Raw genomic sequence first — 15,856 nt, 5'->3', positions numbered from 1 at the left:
TCCATCTTACACCCATCAGAATGGCTAAGATCAATAACTCAACTGACACTACATGCTGGTGAGGATGTGGAGAAAGTGGAACACTCCTTCATTGCTGGTGGGAATGCAAACTAGTACAGCCACTTTGGAAATCTATCTGGCGCTTTCTCAGAAAAATGGGATAGGGCTTCCTCAAGACCCAGCTGTTCCACTCCTTGGAATACACCCAGAAGATGCACTACTACACAGCAGTGACATATGCTCAACCATGTTCATAGCTGCCTTATCCATAATAGCCAGAACAGGGAAACAGCCTATGTGTCCCTCAGTAGAAGAACGGATAAAGAAACTGTGGTACATTTACACTATGGAATACTACTCTGCTATTAAAAACAAGGAATTTCTTAAATTTGTGGACAAATGGATTGAACTAGAAATTATCATAATGAGTGAGTTAACCCAGAAGCAGAAAGACTAAAATATTATATAATCACTTATATCAAGACACTAGTCCAAGAGGTACGTCCCCATGAAAAACTTTACCTACCAGGAAAGTGGGTCAGAGAGGAGGACATCCTATTGAGACTTTAGGTGTGAGAAGCCTGGGAGAATGAGGAAATAGAAGGATCCAGAGTGTCCTGAAAAACTACAGGCGTGTCGGGGCCCTGTGGTCCTCCTCAAACTATGGCACCAGCCTAGGAAAACATAGGCAGTAAACTTCGAACCCCTACCCAGACTAGCAAATGGACAGGACATTCTCCACCATTAAATGGAGGAGATCTGACTTTCACACAAACTCTGGTTCCCCATATTTGACCATGTCCCTTAGATGGGGAGGCCTGGTGGCACTCAGAGGAAGGATAATAGGTCACCAAGAAGCGACTCGATACACTATGAGCATTTACAGGGGGAGGAGGTCCCCCTCAGTCACAGACATAGGGGAGTGGAGTGGAGCAGGGGGGGGCGGGGGGGAGAAGCAGGAGGGAGAGAGGAATGGGAGGATACAAGGGATGGGCTAACAACTGAGATGTAATTTGAATAAAAACAGGAAAACAAACAAACCAAAAAAAAAAAACCAACCCCCCCAAAATAGTAGATTTCCCATCTTTCTTTTAGTATTCTGTATATATTAAAGCAAATCTATTTGCTATACTTACATAGTTATGACTTTGAAATGCCAATCTGCCTTTGCATTTTTATGCTTGAAATATCCGTAGCCTCAGGACAGAGGTAGAAATGCTTAGCTTTCCAGAAAATCCTTCACAACCTTTAGCAAACTTCAGTAGAACTTTTATTATGTGTTCTCTTAGTCCTAAAAGGTGAACATATTCTTTCATCTCCTGACAGGGTGCTAATTTATGTCTGGTCTTCAAGATTCCTTAGTAGATTCTGCAATAATTTTATATTTAATCTGTTAGTTTTGTAAAAAATTAAGGTATTACACTGCAGATGTAGCTCATTGGAAGAATACATATCCAGAAGCTCCCATACCACAAGAGAGGGGGCATTATCTTTGCATTTATATAAAACAAGTCTGAATAAGTTTGATGATAATTTGTTTATATTTACAGTGTCCTTATACCTTCATATGGTAATGTGTGAGACTGTCACTAACAGTAATACATCTTTTCTTAACTAGTCTCCTTCCTAAATAAACTGTCAGTTCTTCCCATTCATAATCTTTGAGGGTATTTTTTTTTTTTTTACTCTGGCCAAAAAGAATCTTATGTTCTGCTTCTAGTGTGATAATCTAGCTTATATATATTATTATGACCTAAGGAAAAATACAGTAAGAATAGGCACACTACAAAGTAATGATGCCAGGGTCTTGTGACAGTATGAGAAACTATATTAGGTGAATATAAAGAAATATGTCAAGCATCATGCATTTTATTTTTCTTTAAAATGTGCATACTAACTTATAAACCTCCAAAATTCTGGCATGAGGATGTGAATCCTCTCGGAAGGTCGCTAAAAGACGAGACCAGAGAATAATAATTGAGATTAGTGTCCTCAGAAGAGAGGACAAAGAATGTTTCTTTACCTCCTATAACATGCATGATGTAGGGAGACAGTGACTGCTTGTGTCCCATTGGGCAGGCTTTCAGCACTGTATATGCCAGAGCATTCCATTTTCAACACTATGGAACTGTGAGAACTAAAGTAATGCCATTTGTAAGTGTGTGGTATTCTTCTACATCACCCTAAAACTGCTAAGGTAGAGTACGTTCTCGAACATATGCATGCAACAAAATCGTACCACTGGTAGACAATAATTTAAGGAAGACTGAAAGAAAGAGAACGCAAGTATATGATGGCGAGGTAGTCACATTTCAATATTATGTGATGCTTTTCTATTTTGTCTAGTTTGTGTTACTTAAAGTTTATATATATATGTGTGTGCGTGTGTATGTATGTTTCATATAATTTATTTATTAGAAAAAAATCTGCTTTACAAAAGGCAAACAAAGCCATGACACACAAGCTACAAACATCAGTAAGAATTTAGTCCATGTAACCCGAAGGATCAAGAGCACGTACAGATGTTCTGCAAAATAATGGAAGAACGGTGGAACAATTATCACTTAAAAATGAAAAGAACTTCACATTATAAAGCAGTTATTTTACTATACAGGCTATTACCTGCACTGATGAATAAATTCTTTTTTTATTTATTTTTTTGCACATAAATGTTCCAGTCAACCTTTTAATTTCTCAACAAATATACAAAATAATGCCTTACTTGGTGACAACTTTTAATGATTTAATTTGGTTTTGTTATTTTAATTTATTCACTTTATATTCCAAATGTAGACCCCTCACTTTTCACCTCTCCATCCCACTCTCCCTCCTTCATCCCCCTCCACCCATCCCCTAGTCTTCAGAAAGGGGGCCTTCCTCCCCTAACATCTGACCTCAACTTATCAAGTCTATTCTGGACTGTCTGTATCCTCTTCCTCTGTGGCCTGGTAAGACTGTCCCCCTCCAGGAAGAAGTGATCAACTAGTGGGCACCAGAGTCCACGTCTGAAGTAGTCTCTAGTCCCCACATTATGGGACCCACAAAGTCTGGGATGTCTATCTTCTAAGTCTGAGCAGAGGGTCTAGGTCCATACCATGCACGGTCATTAGTTGGTGCATCAGTACTGCATCGCTCCCCACCTCCACTAGGAATTGTTGGCTCCAAAAGTCTCCTTGTGGAGCTCCTGTCCCCTCTCAGTCCTTCTATCTTCCAACTCTTCCATAAGACTCCCTCCCTTCATTTCACCCCACGTTTGCCTATGGGTCTTTGTGTCTGCTTCAGTCCACTACTGGGTGGAGTTTTTCAAAGAACCTCTATGGTAAGTTCCCTCACTTCAAATGTTACTGATATATATTCTATGTTCCATTCTGAATGAGAATTAAGCATTTTCCCTATGGTCTTCCTTATTATTTAGTTCTTTTAGGTCTGTGTATTGTAGTATGGTTATCCTGTATTATTTGGGTAATATCTGTTTATAAGTGAGTATATACCATGTCTGTGTTTCTTGGTCTCAGGTACCACACACAAGATGATCATTTCTAGTTCCATCCATTTGCCTGCAAATTCCATGATTTCCTTGTTTTTACTAGCTGAATAGTGTTCCGATTTGTAAATGTACTACAGTTTTTAAATTCATTCCCTAGTTGAGGAACATCTTATTTGTTTTCGTATTCTGGCTATTATGAATAAAGCTGCTGTCAACATAGTGGAGCAAATACCCTTGTTGTACACAGGAGTATCTCTCCAGTATAGGCCCAGGAGTGGTATAGCTGGGTCTTGAAAGAGAACTATTCCCAGTTTTCAGAGAAAGTGCCAAATTGATTTCCAAAGTGGTTGTAAATGTTTGCACTCCCACCGGCAATATAGGAGTGTTCTTTCTCCTCATCCCCTCAAGCATTCACTGTCATTTGAGTTTTTGATCCAAGATAGAATCTCTAAGTCATTTTGATTTGCATGTCCCTGATAACTGAGGACGCTGAGCATCTCTTTAAGTGTTTCTTGGCCATTCCATATTCCTCTGTTCTCCTAGGCATATACCCAAAAGATGCTGCACTCTACCACAAGGACATTCTACATTTTGTACTCTTTAAAGATAATTAAAATCAAAACTTTGATGCACTAGAAAAGAACAGTACTGAAGACACAAAATACAGCCTTGAATGGTTCACTTGTGCTTTTAATTATTCCATCAGTTTATTCATCTCCTTTTGAATTTTTAATCAACAATAATAAGAAGCCACATCATACCATTTAACACTTTCCTGAGAAATAACATGTAATCTTTCATCTTCATTGATTAAACAGAAAGTTTAACAGTCTGTTGACCAATAGCGCATTTCTACATATTTGTAAAATAAATGTAAATTTTATTTGAAAAATAAAATGATCCCCATTTCTTTTAGAAACATTATTTACAATTATTTTTAAAGAAACAAAAAACAAAAGACAAAACAAATGTACCCAAAAGGGCATACCACTTTATTTAGATCTGAGTTGTTTGAACTTCTGATCCTCTTTTTCTCCCATGATGGAAATTGAACGGGGAGTTTACAAAACTTTCAATCTGGGCAGGCGGTTCAGGAGAGATGTTCAAAATCATCCTACCCCAAAAGAAAAGAATGTTTAAATCCTCTCCTGCAATGTGTGCAACCAAACACAGGGCCCTGTGGAGAATGCTGGCTCTCTCAGCACCAGCCCAAGTCCCTCCCATCCTCCCAAAATGTCCTCTTCAGCTAGCAAAACATTCTTGAAATTTGTTCAGGAACACATAGTGCATGGTACTTGTAGCAAGCAGCCACCTGACCAGAGACAAGAGACTGCTACGGCCTGCTCCCGTGCTTTTTGGCAGGAAAGATGCTACACACCTTAATTTCCTCATCTTCACTCTCTTCATCCTCACTTTCGTCTTCAGAAAAATCATTGTTTATACAAATGATCTGATGCAGACCAGTGATCAGCTCAGGACCAGAACCTGACTTCAGGAGGAAGGTTACAGGTGGTTAGAACTGGAAATCATCCAGCCTGAGCATGGGTTGGCAAGACAACCAGAAGTTGGCCACAGGAAATGCAATGTCCAGGTTTTTGTGATTCTGGGCCACAACTTTCCACCATGTTACACTTGTCATTAGCCCCCTGGGTAAGACATGGCCTTTTCAAAGCCAGCACATGTTCATTTTCTTCCTCAACCTTGAAAGTGAAGGAGTGTGTGTGTCCAGAGAACTCACAACCAAAAAAAAATTAACCATTGTGACTGGAGCTGGAACCCTCAGGCCCTTGATGCCCCCAACCCAGGCTCCACTCTCTGGATTCAAGAACACTAAAACAGCAGAGCACTGGTGGCCATGGGAAAATGTTCGTGGAGGCCACCTACAATGATATTTTTATGATTAGATGCTATAAAAACAAAAACTAAAAAACCACATATCACATGACACAGCAATCTGACTTCTGGGTTTATATGTAAAAGCAATAAAACCACTTACCTCTTTATTTTAGTATTAACAATAGCTTGGGTGTAGAAATAGTTTAAATGTCTTTCATATGGTGAATAAATAAAGGATAAACACACACACACACACACACACACACACATACAAATATCTTACTAATGGTCAATTTGTATTTGTCATAAATAAACCTATAGGCCATAAATCAATTCTTCTTGATTTGTTTCATCAGACGTATCTTACTAATAACCTGGACAGTATATGCACCTACTAATCTAACTGTTAGGAAGTCAATAGAAGCAGTCCTTACAGATGCCAAATCTAGTTGTGTATGCCTTCTGTCTCCTCTAGAGAAAATGGACATTTGAGCCTTGCCATAATTTGGCTCATGAAGAACTTGAGCATCTTTTCTCTCCACAATATTTTAATGTATATCAGGATACAAAATAAAATTAATTAAAATTCTGAGAACTTTCCTCTCAATGAACTTACTAAAAGGTCTCACTATATAGAGCAAATTGATATATCCCATTTAGGGTGAAGATTATAAGCTGTTTTATTTGATCTCTGCTAGAACATAATTGGAGCTAAACTGAACAATGTGTTGCTTAGGATCCTAGGCTTACTATGTGCTATCTTTTTATGTTAGACACTGGCCACTTTCACTATGCTCTGACTAATTGGTAATTTTCAGTAGGTACCAAACAAGAGTTTCTGTGCTGATCCAAATTGCCTTTTAAGTTGTTCTTTCATTTGCAGCATATGCACTGGGGGTCTCATTTTACTTGAAGTATAGATGTCATACTGATACACTGTAAGTGATTATCTCAGACTTTCATAAGATTTTGTTATCAGTATCCTTATACGTAGTCAATACCCTCCTGAAACACAGCTATTGCTTTAGTATATTTTTAAGAGGATTATATGGTTAATCTGCCCAATATCTTGAATTGCTCATTTGGTACATGTTTTAGTTAGGGTTTCCATTCCTGTAAGAAAACCACATGACATAGACAACTCTTATAAATAAAAAATATTTCATTGTGGTTTGCTTACAGTTTCCAGGATTTAGTCTATTATCATTATGATGGAAAACATGGCAGTGTCCAGGTAGGCATGTTGCTGAAAAAGTAGCTGAAAGTTCTCTATCTGGATCCAAAGGCAACAAGTAGAAGACTCTTTTCCACACTGGGAGGAGCTTGCTTGCACAGAGGAGAACTCAAATCTTGCATCACATTGACACATTTCATCTAGTCAGGCCACCTGTACTCCAACAAGGCTACAGCTCCTAATAGTGAAATCCTCATGGGCCAAGTGTTCAAACACATGAGTTTATGTGAGCCAAACCTAGTCAAATCACCACAGTACAGAAATGTCAATTTGTATATTTGTTAAACACACACACACACACACACACACACACCATAAATGTTTAATTTATCAGATATCTTAGCCAATTATTTAAGGATAAACCACAATTCACACCATGATAATCCTTACGCATGACTTGATCCTTTATAGCTTGTTACATTCAGTAGTTTAATCAACAAATCTCTTAAAGGAGGATATTACCATAAGAAAACCCTAGGATTTTGGTTGCATTTTGAAGCTTCTCACTCACCTTTGAAGATGGTTTACTATGTAGATTAAATCACCTTTTTCTTCTCATGACATGTTATACAAATTATACTTGAGCATATTTTCTCATCTGCTTCAATTTCCCTATTTTTTTCCTGGGAAACCACAGAAAATAGAGGATCAGGCTTTTTGAGTAAAGGTGTGAAAGCTATGTTCAGATACAAATAAAAAATCAAATAATTACAGAAAAAAATTTTTCAGATCTCTAATTGAAAGAATGATTGTATTGCTAAACACTTTATATCTCATATAGATTTGGTATCATTTTTAATGAAAAGCTTATAGAAGAGTTACACAATAAATTAACTTTTGCTGAGTATTTTCTGTCCCAAGTAAATAAAACCGTTTAAAGTCCTTGTAAAGGCTGTATTACACAGTGACTAACAATTACTGATATGAAATTCATGGTGAGTGTAATGGTCAAAATATTTAACCCAAGGTACAGTAAACTTTGAGGTTCTGTTTTTACTTTAAATTGGGTATTGACTCACTTATGGGACATAAAATATTTCTGTAATCAGATGCTATTGGATTTTTCACTGCTTTATTACTGAAGTTTATTGTTCAATCAAAAAAGCATATATTTTAGTGCCTGTGTTGACAGGAAGTAATTCCAAATCCTTCATGCTGAAATTCCTCTCCCTATTTCTCCTTCTGCCCTTTGTGAAAGAAAGAACTAGTCAGCAGCTTTTGCATTTTCTCAATTCATTTTCATGCTTCACTTTGTATAATGTAGGACATTATTAAATACATTTTCACAAAATGTGATGATTTTTAAATATAGCAGAAAAATCTACTTAAAATATAGACATTGCAGTTTTGTGCAAGTTTTCTCTTGAAAACTATTGATTTTGTTTAGTGATTGGAACAAGAAATTCTAGTCTAACAAAATTCACGTGAACATAAGATTCCTTGTCTCACTGTATCATTTTCTTAAACACTGTGAAATATAAAGATGGCCAATTTTAAGTTATTTCAGCTTGTATCAAGTAAAAGTATAGTAAGCACTTATGTGCATATGTGCAGAGTTCAGAAATTCCATGTTCTATCGCCCTTTACTTCTATCTGTTAACACAGGGTCTCTTGGTGAAAGTGGCAGGCAGGACTGTATTTAACAACTTTTAACTACTGCAGTGTCTCTACAGTACCAAGCTCTATACGTGGGTGCTGGATATGAATTCAGGCCTGCTTACTTGTTCTACTGATCCATCCCCCCACCAGCCCCAAGCTCAAGCACCATTAAACAACAATAACAAAAAATATATTTTTCAGGAAATAAAGTTATTGTTTTTCTTCTTAGTTTTACACTAAAATTTCTAAGATAATTAGGAGTTTTTCATTAGCCTGTTATTGAACACTAATGCATGTATAGACTATCACAACAATATTACGTGCCAAAATGTCAGCAGCTTCTATTGCTTTCTTTTCTTTTTCTTCTTCTACAGATGACATGTCTATTCGAGGAGCTGGTCCAATGAAATCACCCACTAAAGATGAGTAGAGTAAAGTTGTTTTTTTTTTCATCAAGTGATATGCTTTATATGAAGTTGGGTAGAGCAATTTGGTGCATACATGTTTAAGACTGTAATATTACTTTCGTTAACAATTCCTTTAAATAGAGTGAAGTATTGTTCATCTTTTCTGAGGAATTTTGTTTGAAACCTATTCTGTCTAACATGAAGAAGGTGACACCTCTCATATCCCTTCCTCAACCTACCCTGACATGGGCCTCCAGCTTGTGACAGAGATGCCCCTCCCACAGTTTCTCTTTTCTCTACAGGACTTTTGTCCTCCTGACCTCACTCACCCAAGTTTTGATCTCCATCCAAATATCCCTCTTGTGTTTCCTCTCCTACCTTGTTCCCTCTCTTTAACTACTACCTCTGCCTATTCTATTTCCCCTTCTGAGTGAGATTTAAGCATGCTCTCTTGGATCCCCCTTGTTACTTATCTTCTTTGGGTCTGTTCATTGTGGTACATATCATGGGTTTCTTTCTGGGACAGTGTTCCCTCATTCAGGATGATCTTTTCTAGTTCTATCCACTTCCCTACAAACTTCTTGATTTCTTTGTTTTAAATAATTTATTGTTATTCCATTGTGTAAATGTACCAGTTTCTTTATATCATATTCATTTAGGACTCTAGCAAAGATTCCTGGCAACAGGGACCATACAGGCTGAAGAGACACACTGTAACTAGACAAGTCTCCTAGTAGAGGGTGGAGAACACCAACTCACCCACAGAAACTTTGGCTCAAAATTTACCTTGCCTATGAGATGTATGGGGATAAAGATAGGGCAGACAGAGCAGAAATTCAGAAATTTTCTAACCAATGCTGGCCCAAACCAAGTTACACTTCATGGGAGAGAATCAACCCCTGACACTATTAACAATACTCTGCAATGCTGGTAGACAGGAGCCAAGCAGACTTGTCCTTTGGGAGGCTCTGCCAATATTCACAGCCAAACATTGGGCAAAGCATGGGGACTCTACTATGAAAGTGGATGGAAGGAGAAAAGGACCTGGAGGTGACAGAAGCTTCACATGAAGACCAATATAGCCAACTGACCAGGACCAGCAAAAGACCTTGCATGGACTGGAAATAGACCTCCTACAAAGATGTAGCCAATGGGTAGCTTGGGCTTCGTGTCATCCCTTATTGAGGATAGCAGGAGCTCTCTCTGGCATGGACTCTCTTGCAGGCATTTCAATTACTTCTCCCTGGCAGAAATGGCTTGCCAGGTCACAGCAGAAGACTTGCTCAGTCCTGATGCTTCTTAATGAGCTGGTGTAAATAGGTGCATAGGGGGCTCCCTTTTCTGAGGAATAAGGGAAGAGAATGGGGAAGAGGGAAGGACTGAGAGGTGAGGAGAGGTGAGGCTACCACTAGGATATAAACTGATTAAATATTTTTTATTTATTGTAATTTATTTACATTACATCCAGATTGTTACCTGTTCAGTCCTATCTTTCCATTCCCATACTCACTCACTCCCTCTTATACCCTTTTTACCTCCCCTAGAGCTCTGATGGGGGAGGAGCCCTCCTCCACCATCTTCTGACCACAGCCTATTAGGTATCATCAGGATAGCCTGAATCCCCTTCCTCTGTGTACCTGCAAGGCCTTACCAACAAGGGGAAGTGATCAAATCACAGGCACCAGTGTTCATGTCAGAGGCAGCCCCTGCTCTCCATCCTCCTAACCTTTGGAGAATGAGCTGTCCATCAGTTGCATGTGAAGAAGGTATGTAGGTCCTCTGTATGCACTGTCCTTGGTAGGTGTATCAGTTTGTGCAGGTCCTCCTGGGTCCAGATCCACCAGCCTTGATCATCTCCCTATGTAGATCCTGACCCCTTCGAGCCCCTCCATCCACTGACTCTTTCATACAACTCTCAACTGTCTACCCAGAGTCCAACCGCAAGACCCATTGTCTGACCCTATCACCCACTGGGTGGAGTCTCCCAGAGGATACCTATGTTGGGCTAATATCCACTTATAACTGAGTATATACTGTCTGTGTGTAGTTCTGGGTCTGGGTTACATCACTTGGGATGATATTTTCTAATTCCATCCATTCACCTGCAAATTTCAAGATTTCCTTGTTTTTAATAGCTGAGTAATATTTCATTGTGTAAATGTATGACAGTTTCTTTGTCCATTCTTCAGTTGTGGGACATCTAGGTTGTGTCCATATTCTGGCTATTAAGAATAAATCTTCTATGAACATGGTTGAGAAAATATCCTTGTTGCAATGTGAAGCATCTTTCAGGTATATGCCCAGGAGTGGTATATCTGGGTCTTGAGGTAGAACTATTCCCAGTTTTCAGAGAAAGTGCCAAATTGATTTCCAAAATGGTTGGACACTTTGCACTCCCACCATCAGTGCAGGAGTGTTCACTTTTCTCCTCATCCTTACCAGCATGTGCTGTCACTTGAGGTTTTGATCTTAGCCATTCTGATAGGTGTAAGATGGAATCTCAGAGTCATTTTTATTTTCATTTCCCTGATAACTAAGGACTTTGAGCAATTAACTCTTTCTCAATTATTTGATCTTCTTCTATTCAGAGATAAAGAGCACATACCTAAGCAAAATAAAGGTTATATTCAGTAAGCTCATATCCAACATCAAATTAAATGGAGATAAACTCAAAGAAATTCCAATAAAATCAGGGACTGGATAAAGCTGCTCACTCTCTTCATATCTCTTCCATATAGTAATTGAAGTACTAGCTAGAACAATAAGAAAACAAAAGGAGATCCACATCAGAAAGGAAGAAGTCAAAATAGCACTATTCACCAATGAGATAATAATGTATATAAGTGACCCCAAAAATTCACCCAGAGAGCTCCCACAGATGATAAACACCTTGAGCAAAATGTCTCGATTCAAAATTAACTTCCCTCCAAATCATTAGCACTCCTGCTTACAAATGACCAATGGTCTGAGAAAGAATTTACAGAAATTACATCCTTCACAATAGTCACAAAAATATCATAAAATATCGTGGTGTAACTCTAACCAAGAAAGTGAAAGACTTATATGAAAGAAATTTGAGGTTTCTGAAGAAAGAAATAGGAGAAGATATCAGAAGATGGAAAGATCTCCCATGCCATGGATCAGGAGGATCAACAGTGTAGTAATGATTATTTTACCGAAAGCAATATACAGATTCAATGCAATTTGTATGAAAATACTTACACAATTCTTTACAGACCTTGAAAGATCAATTCTCAACTTCATATGGAAGTACAAAAAACACCTAGAATAGCTCAGACAATCCTATAAAATAAAGGTCTTCTGGAGGAATCTCAATCCTGGATATTAAGCTGTAATATAAAATAACAGTAATAAAAATGGTATGGTACTGTCATAGAAGTAGGTTTGTTGATCAGTGGAATCTAATCAAAAACCCAGAAATAAACCCACATATTTATGGACACTTGATTTTTGACAAAGAATCCAAAACATACAATGGAAACAATTAGTATTTTCAGCAAATAGTGTTGGTCTAACTGGATGTCTATTTGTAGAAAAATACAAATAAATCCATATTTATCACCCTGCACAAAACACAAGTCCAACAGAATCAAAGACCTCAATAAAAAACCAGACACACTAAATCTGTTAGAAGAAAAAGTGGGGAAGAGTCTTGAACTCATTGGTATAGGAGACAACTTCCTGATCAGAATACCAATAGCTCAGGCTCTAAGACCAACAATTAATAAATGGGACCTCATGAAATTGAAAAGCTTCTGTAAGGACACTGTCAACAGAACAAAACGAGAGCCTATATACTTGGAAAAGATCTTCATTAACCCTACATCTGACAAAGGGCCAATATCCAAAAAATATAAAGAGTTCAAGAAATTTAACACCACCAAACTAGACTATCCAATTAAAAATGGGGCACAGAGCTAAACAGAGAAAGAGAAACAAACAAACAAACAAACAAACAACAACAACAACAACAAAGAGCGATACCTATTTTTAGGACTTCTCATTTTCTTGGATAATTTTTGCATCCGGTCACTGAAAGGCGGTTCATATCTCCAAAGGTAAAAATGAGTTTCTGGTATAAAATTAAAAGATGGATTTTTGTTTCTTAATTTAATTAATCTCTGTCTTTTTTTTAAAAGCAATTGAAACCATTAATATTTAAAAGAATTATTGAAAGTTGTGAGTTGACTTCTGACATCTTGTTATTTTTTCTGTTTGTATATTTAGTTCTATTTTGCTTAGTTCTTTTTTCAGTTGAAATATAGATATTTGGGTGATGTTTTATTCCATGGACTTTGTCATTAAGTTACTGAAATGTTGGCCATTATGTTCTATGTGTTTATACCCTCTGAGACCATCCAGATCTCCTCAATCTCTAGGAGGATGAGAGAAGACAGGATCTAAGGAGGATAATGCATTTTATTTTTGGATGAGAATGTAAGTGGCTTGACTACATATCCTCCCCCTTAGAGGACTTAAATTTTCATGATCACAACTAACCTGAAAAAGAGACAAAGACCAGTAGCACAGAAATAGCCATAATAACTTACTATTATTGTTCTGCTAAAAGGGCATATTAAACTAGCTTCAATTAATTTGTCAATATTATCACAGATTAGTGACACTCTCAATCCTTATCACCAAAACTTTAATTTTTTTTAGTAGGCACAGAAAACCACAATAGGCCAATATGCAGAGAACAAAAGGACTGTGGAGTGTTCAGCCTTAAACGGGACATTTATATCATACTTCCTGCACCAAGGGGCAAGAATCATTATGAAAAAGAGAGTAGAAAGACTGAGAGAGAGGTGGTGGGTAGCTACAGAAAACAGAGTTTTCCTGGACGTGTCAAAGAGTTGCTCTATGATCTGACAGTGGTTATAACAATATTTAGAGACCTGAAGAAACTTAAACCAAAAGTAAATCCTGACATGGAGGAGTGAGGTATAAATGCAGTTCCATGCCTATCTGAGGAGTTGAGGAGTATTCACAGTTGATAGCTTCAGTGAGAGAGAGATTCCATTTTAAGGGTATGACTCTTTCACATGACCCACAGAATCAATGAACCTGGCACCACAGGTTCTCATAAAGACGGAAGTGGCAATTGTGGAGCTATATGGCTCTCCCTTAGGTCCTCTGGAAATGTGTTGTGATTGTTTAACTGAGGTTTTTTTGTGGGACTCCTAACATAGGAGTGTAGGGGTCTCTGACTGTTTTCCCTGCTCTTTGGACCTTTATTGCCATACTAGGTTGCTTAGTCCAGCTTTGATGTATGGCTTTGTGCCTAGAATTACTGAACCTTGTTATGCCATGTTCTAGTGATATCCCAGGGATATTTCTGAAGGGAAATGGAGCAAGAGTTCTGGGGCAGAGGGAGGTAATGGGAGAACTTGGAGGAGTGGAGTCATGTGAGCCTGTGGCAAGAATTATTGTATGAGAGAGAGTAAACAAAAAGAAAAAATATTGAAAATAAAATTTTAAAAAAGAGATAATGTGGCTCCTGATTAGCCAACCATGCGTCAATGAGTGTCCCAACGCCATGAGTGTAAGAGTTGCGTGAACTGAACCTCTTGGGCTTTGTTTTGCTTACCGTTTTTTTTTGTTTGTTTGTTTTTTGTTTTTTTTTTTTAAGGAGGGTTTTGATTTGGTTTGGTTTTAGTTTTGGTTCTTTTGGGTACATATGGCTCTTGTAGGGAACGTTGTCAGCACAGATGGGAATGTTTTATTTAAACAATATATATACAGATTTACTTGGTAGGTTTTGCTCTGTTTTGTTTGATAGTCAGTACTATGAGTCCTTCTTACTCTTTCACTCATCCTTACTGTTATTTGACACTCCTCATTCCATCTTCTGTATTTATCTCCCTTCCTACCTTTATAATAGAGCCCCCTTTTCCTCATTTCCCACATCAGACCACTTATATTGGTTATTCCCTTCTGTATTGCTACCCCATAATCTGCTCATCAGAAGTGATCCTTTCTAACTTTCTCAAATTTCTACAAGATATGTACTCACATCTGAAGATTGGAGCTGTGAGCCTTAGACTATACAGAACATGTGACACTTACCTTTCTGTGTTGGGGTAACACAATCAATCTGATCTTGAGAATGCTCCACAGCGATTTTAGTAATCACTGCTCCAGTTTTCAATCCCATGAACAGGGAAAAAGAAATCCATTTTTCCCATACTCCTTCCAGCATTTTTGATGGTTGTTTTGTTGATCTTTGCTATCTTAAGAGAAGTACTCTGAAATCTCAAAAGATGTGTGTATGTGTGTGTGTGTTTGTGGAATTCTTAGGGACAGTGAACATCATCATCATCTTCTTCTTCTTCTTCTTCTTCTTCTTCTTCTTCTTCTTCTTCTTCTTCTTCTTCTTCTTCTTCTTCTTTTTCTTCTTCTTCTGAGAACTCTATTTTTGGGTCCCAGTTGTGTTATTTGCATTGCTTTATATAAAACTCTTGAAAGGATTAATCTATATTTACAGAAAACAGAGTGACAGTGGCCTGTGAAGAGTGGAATGAGGCAATTTAAAACAGGAGAAAAAGCCTTTGAGATATAAAAACTACTAATTCTCTTGATTGTTATGATATTACAAATATAATTTATTAATCTATAAAAATTTAAATTATTTTAATGCCTCATACATCAATTATACATAAAATTTTCAAATGAAATTGAAAATACACACACACAAAAAGACACAAAATTGGGTGGATAGGGAAGGGAACATAGATCTTAGGGAATTTGGGGAAGAGAGTAAAAAATGATCAATATATTTTGCATAAAATTCTCAAAAATTAATCATTTTTTTAAAAAGAGATGGTCTTAAAAGCTATAATCTTATGTCTCAAAATAGATCATTTTATTCACTTTTCTGATTGTAGATAGTAAAGTGTGGTGTTAAAAGTGAACCTTCATTAATAAGCACTGTGATGTCAGCCAATAATGAATTGTGTGCAGCATCATTTGCAGATCATGCTGAAAGCCTTCCAGTCAGTAAAAATTGGTCAACAATTGTAGGCTCAATTTTCTTAACAAATATTTTTATTACAAACTTATTAACCGAGTACCTCACTTATAACCCGACTAACCTAAACAATAGGAAAAGAGATTAAAGAACACAGTAATGAAACAGTAAGGATATCAGTTCCGAGGAACAATTCTCCTGGTGTAATCAGCAGGATTTCTTCTGCTGGAACTTAGAGCAACCAGAACCTGAAACCTCAACTGGAGCTGGAGCCCCAAAGCCTTCCTTTGAGCAGTTCTTTC

General features: G+C 37.5%; 1 pseudogene; it reads right to left on the bottom strand.

Annotated features, from left to right (window-relative positions):
- Positions 1-4,820: 4,820 nt before the first annotated feature.
- On the bottom strand, positions 4,821-14,741 carry LOC127193585 (nucleoplasmin-3-like; annotated as a pseudogene).
- Between the last annotated feature and the right edge of the window lie 1,115 nt (positions 14,742-15,856).

Source organism: Acomys russatus, chromosome 9 (genome assembly GCF_903995435.1).
Source record: "Acomys russatus chromosome 9, mAcoRus1.1, whole genome shotgun sequence".
In the NCBI taxonomy this organism is placed as follows: domain Eukaryota; kingdom Metazoa; phylum Chordata; class Mammalia; order Rodentia; family Muridae; genus Acomys; species Acomys russatus.
Note: the sequence above shows the minus strand (reverse complement) of the source record. Positions and strands in the feature narration are given on the sequence as shown.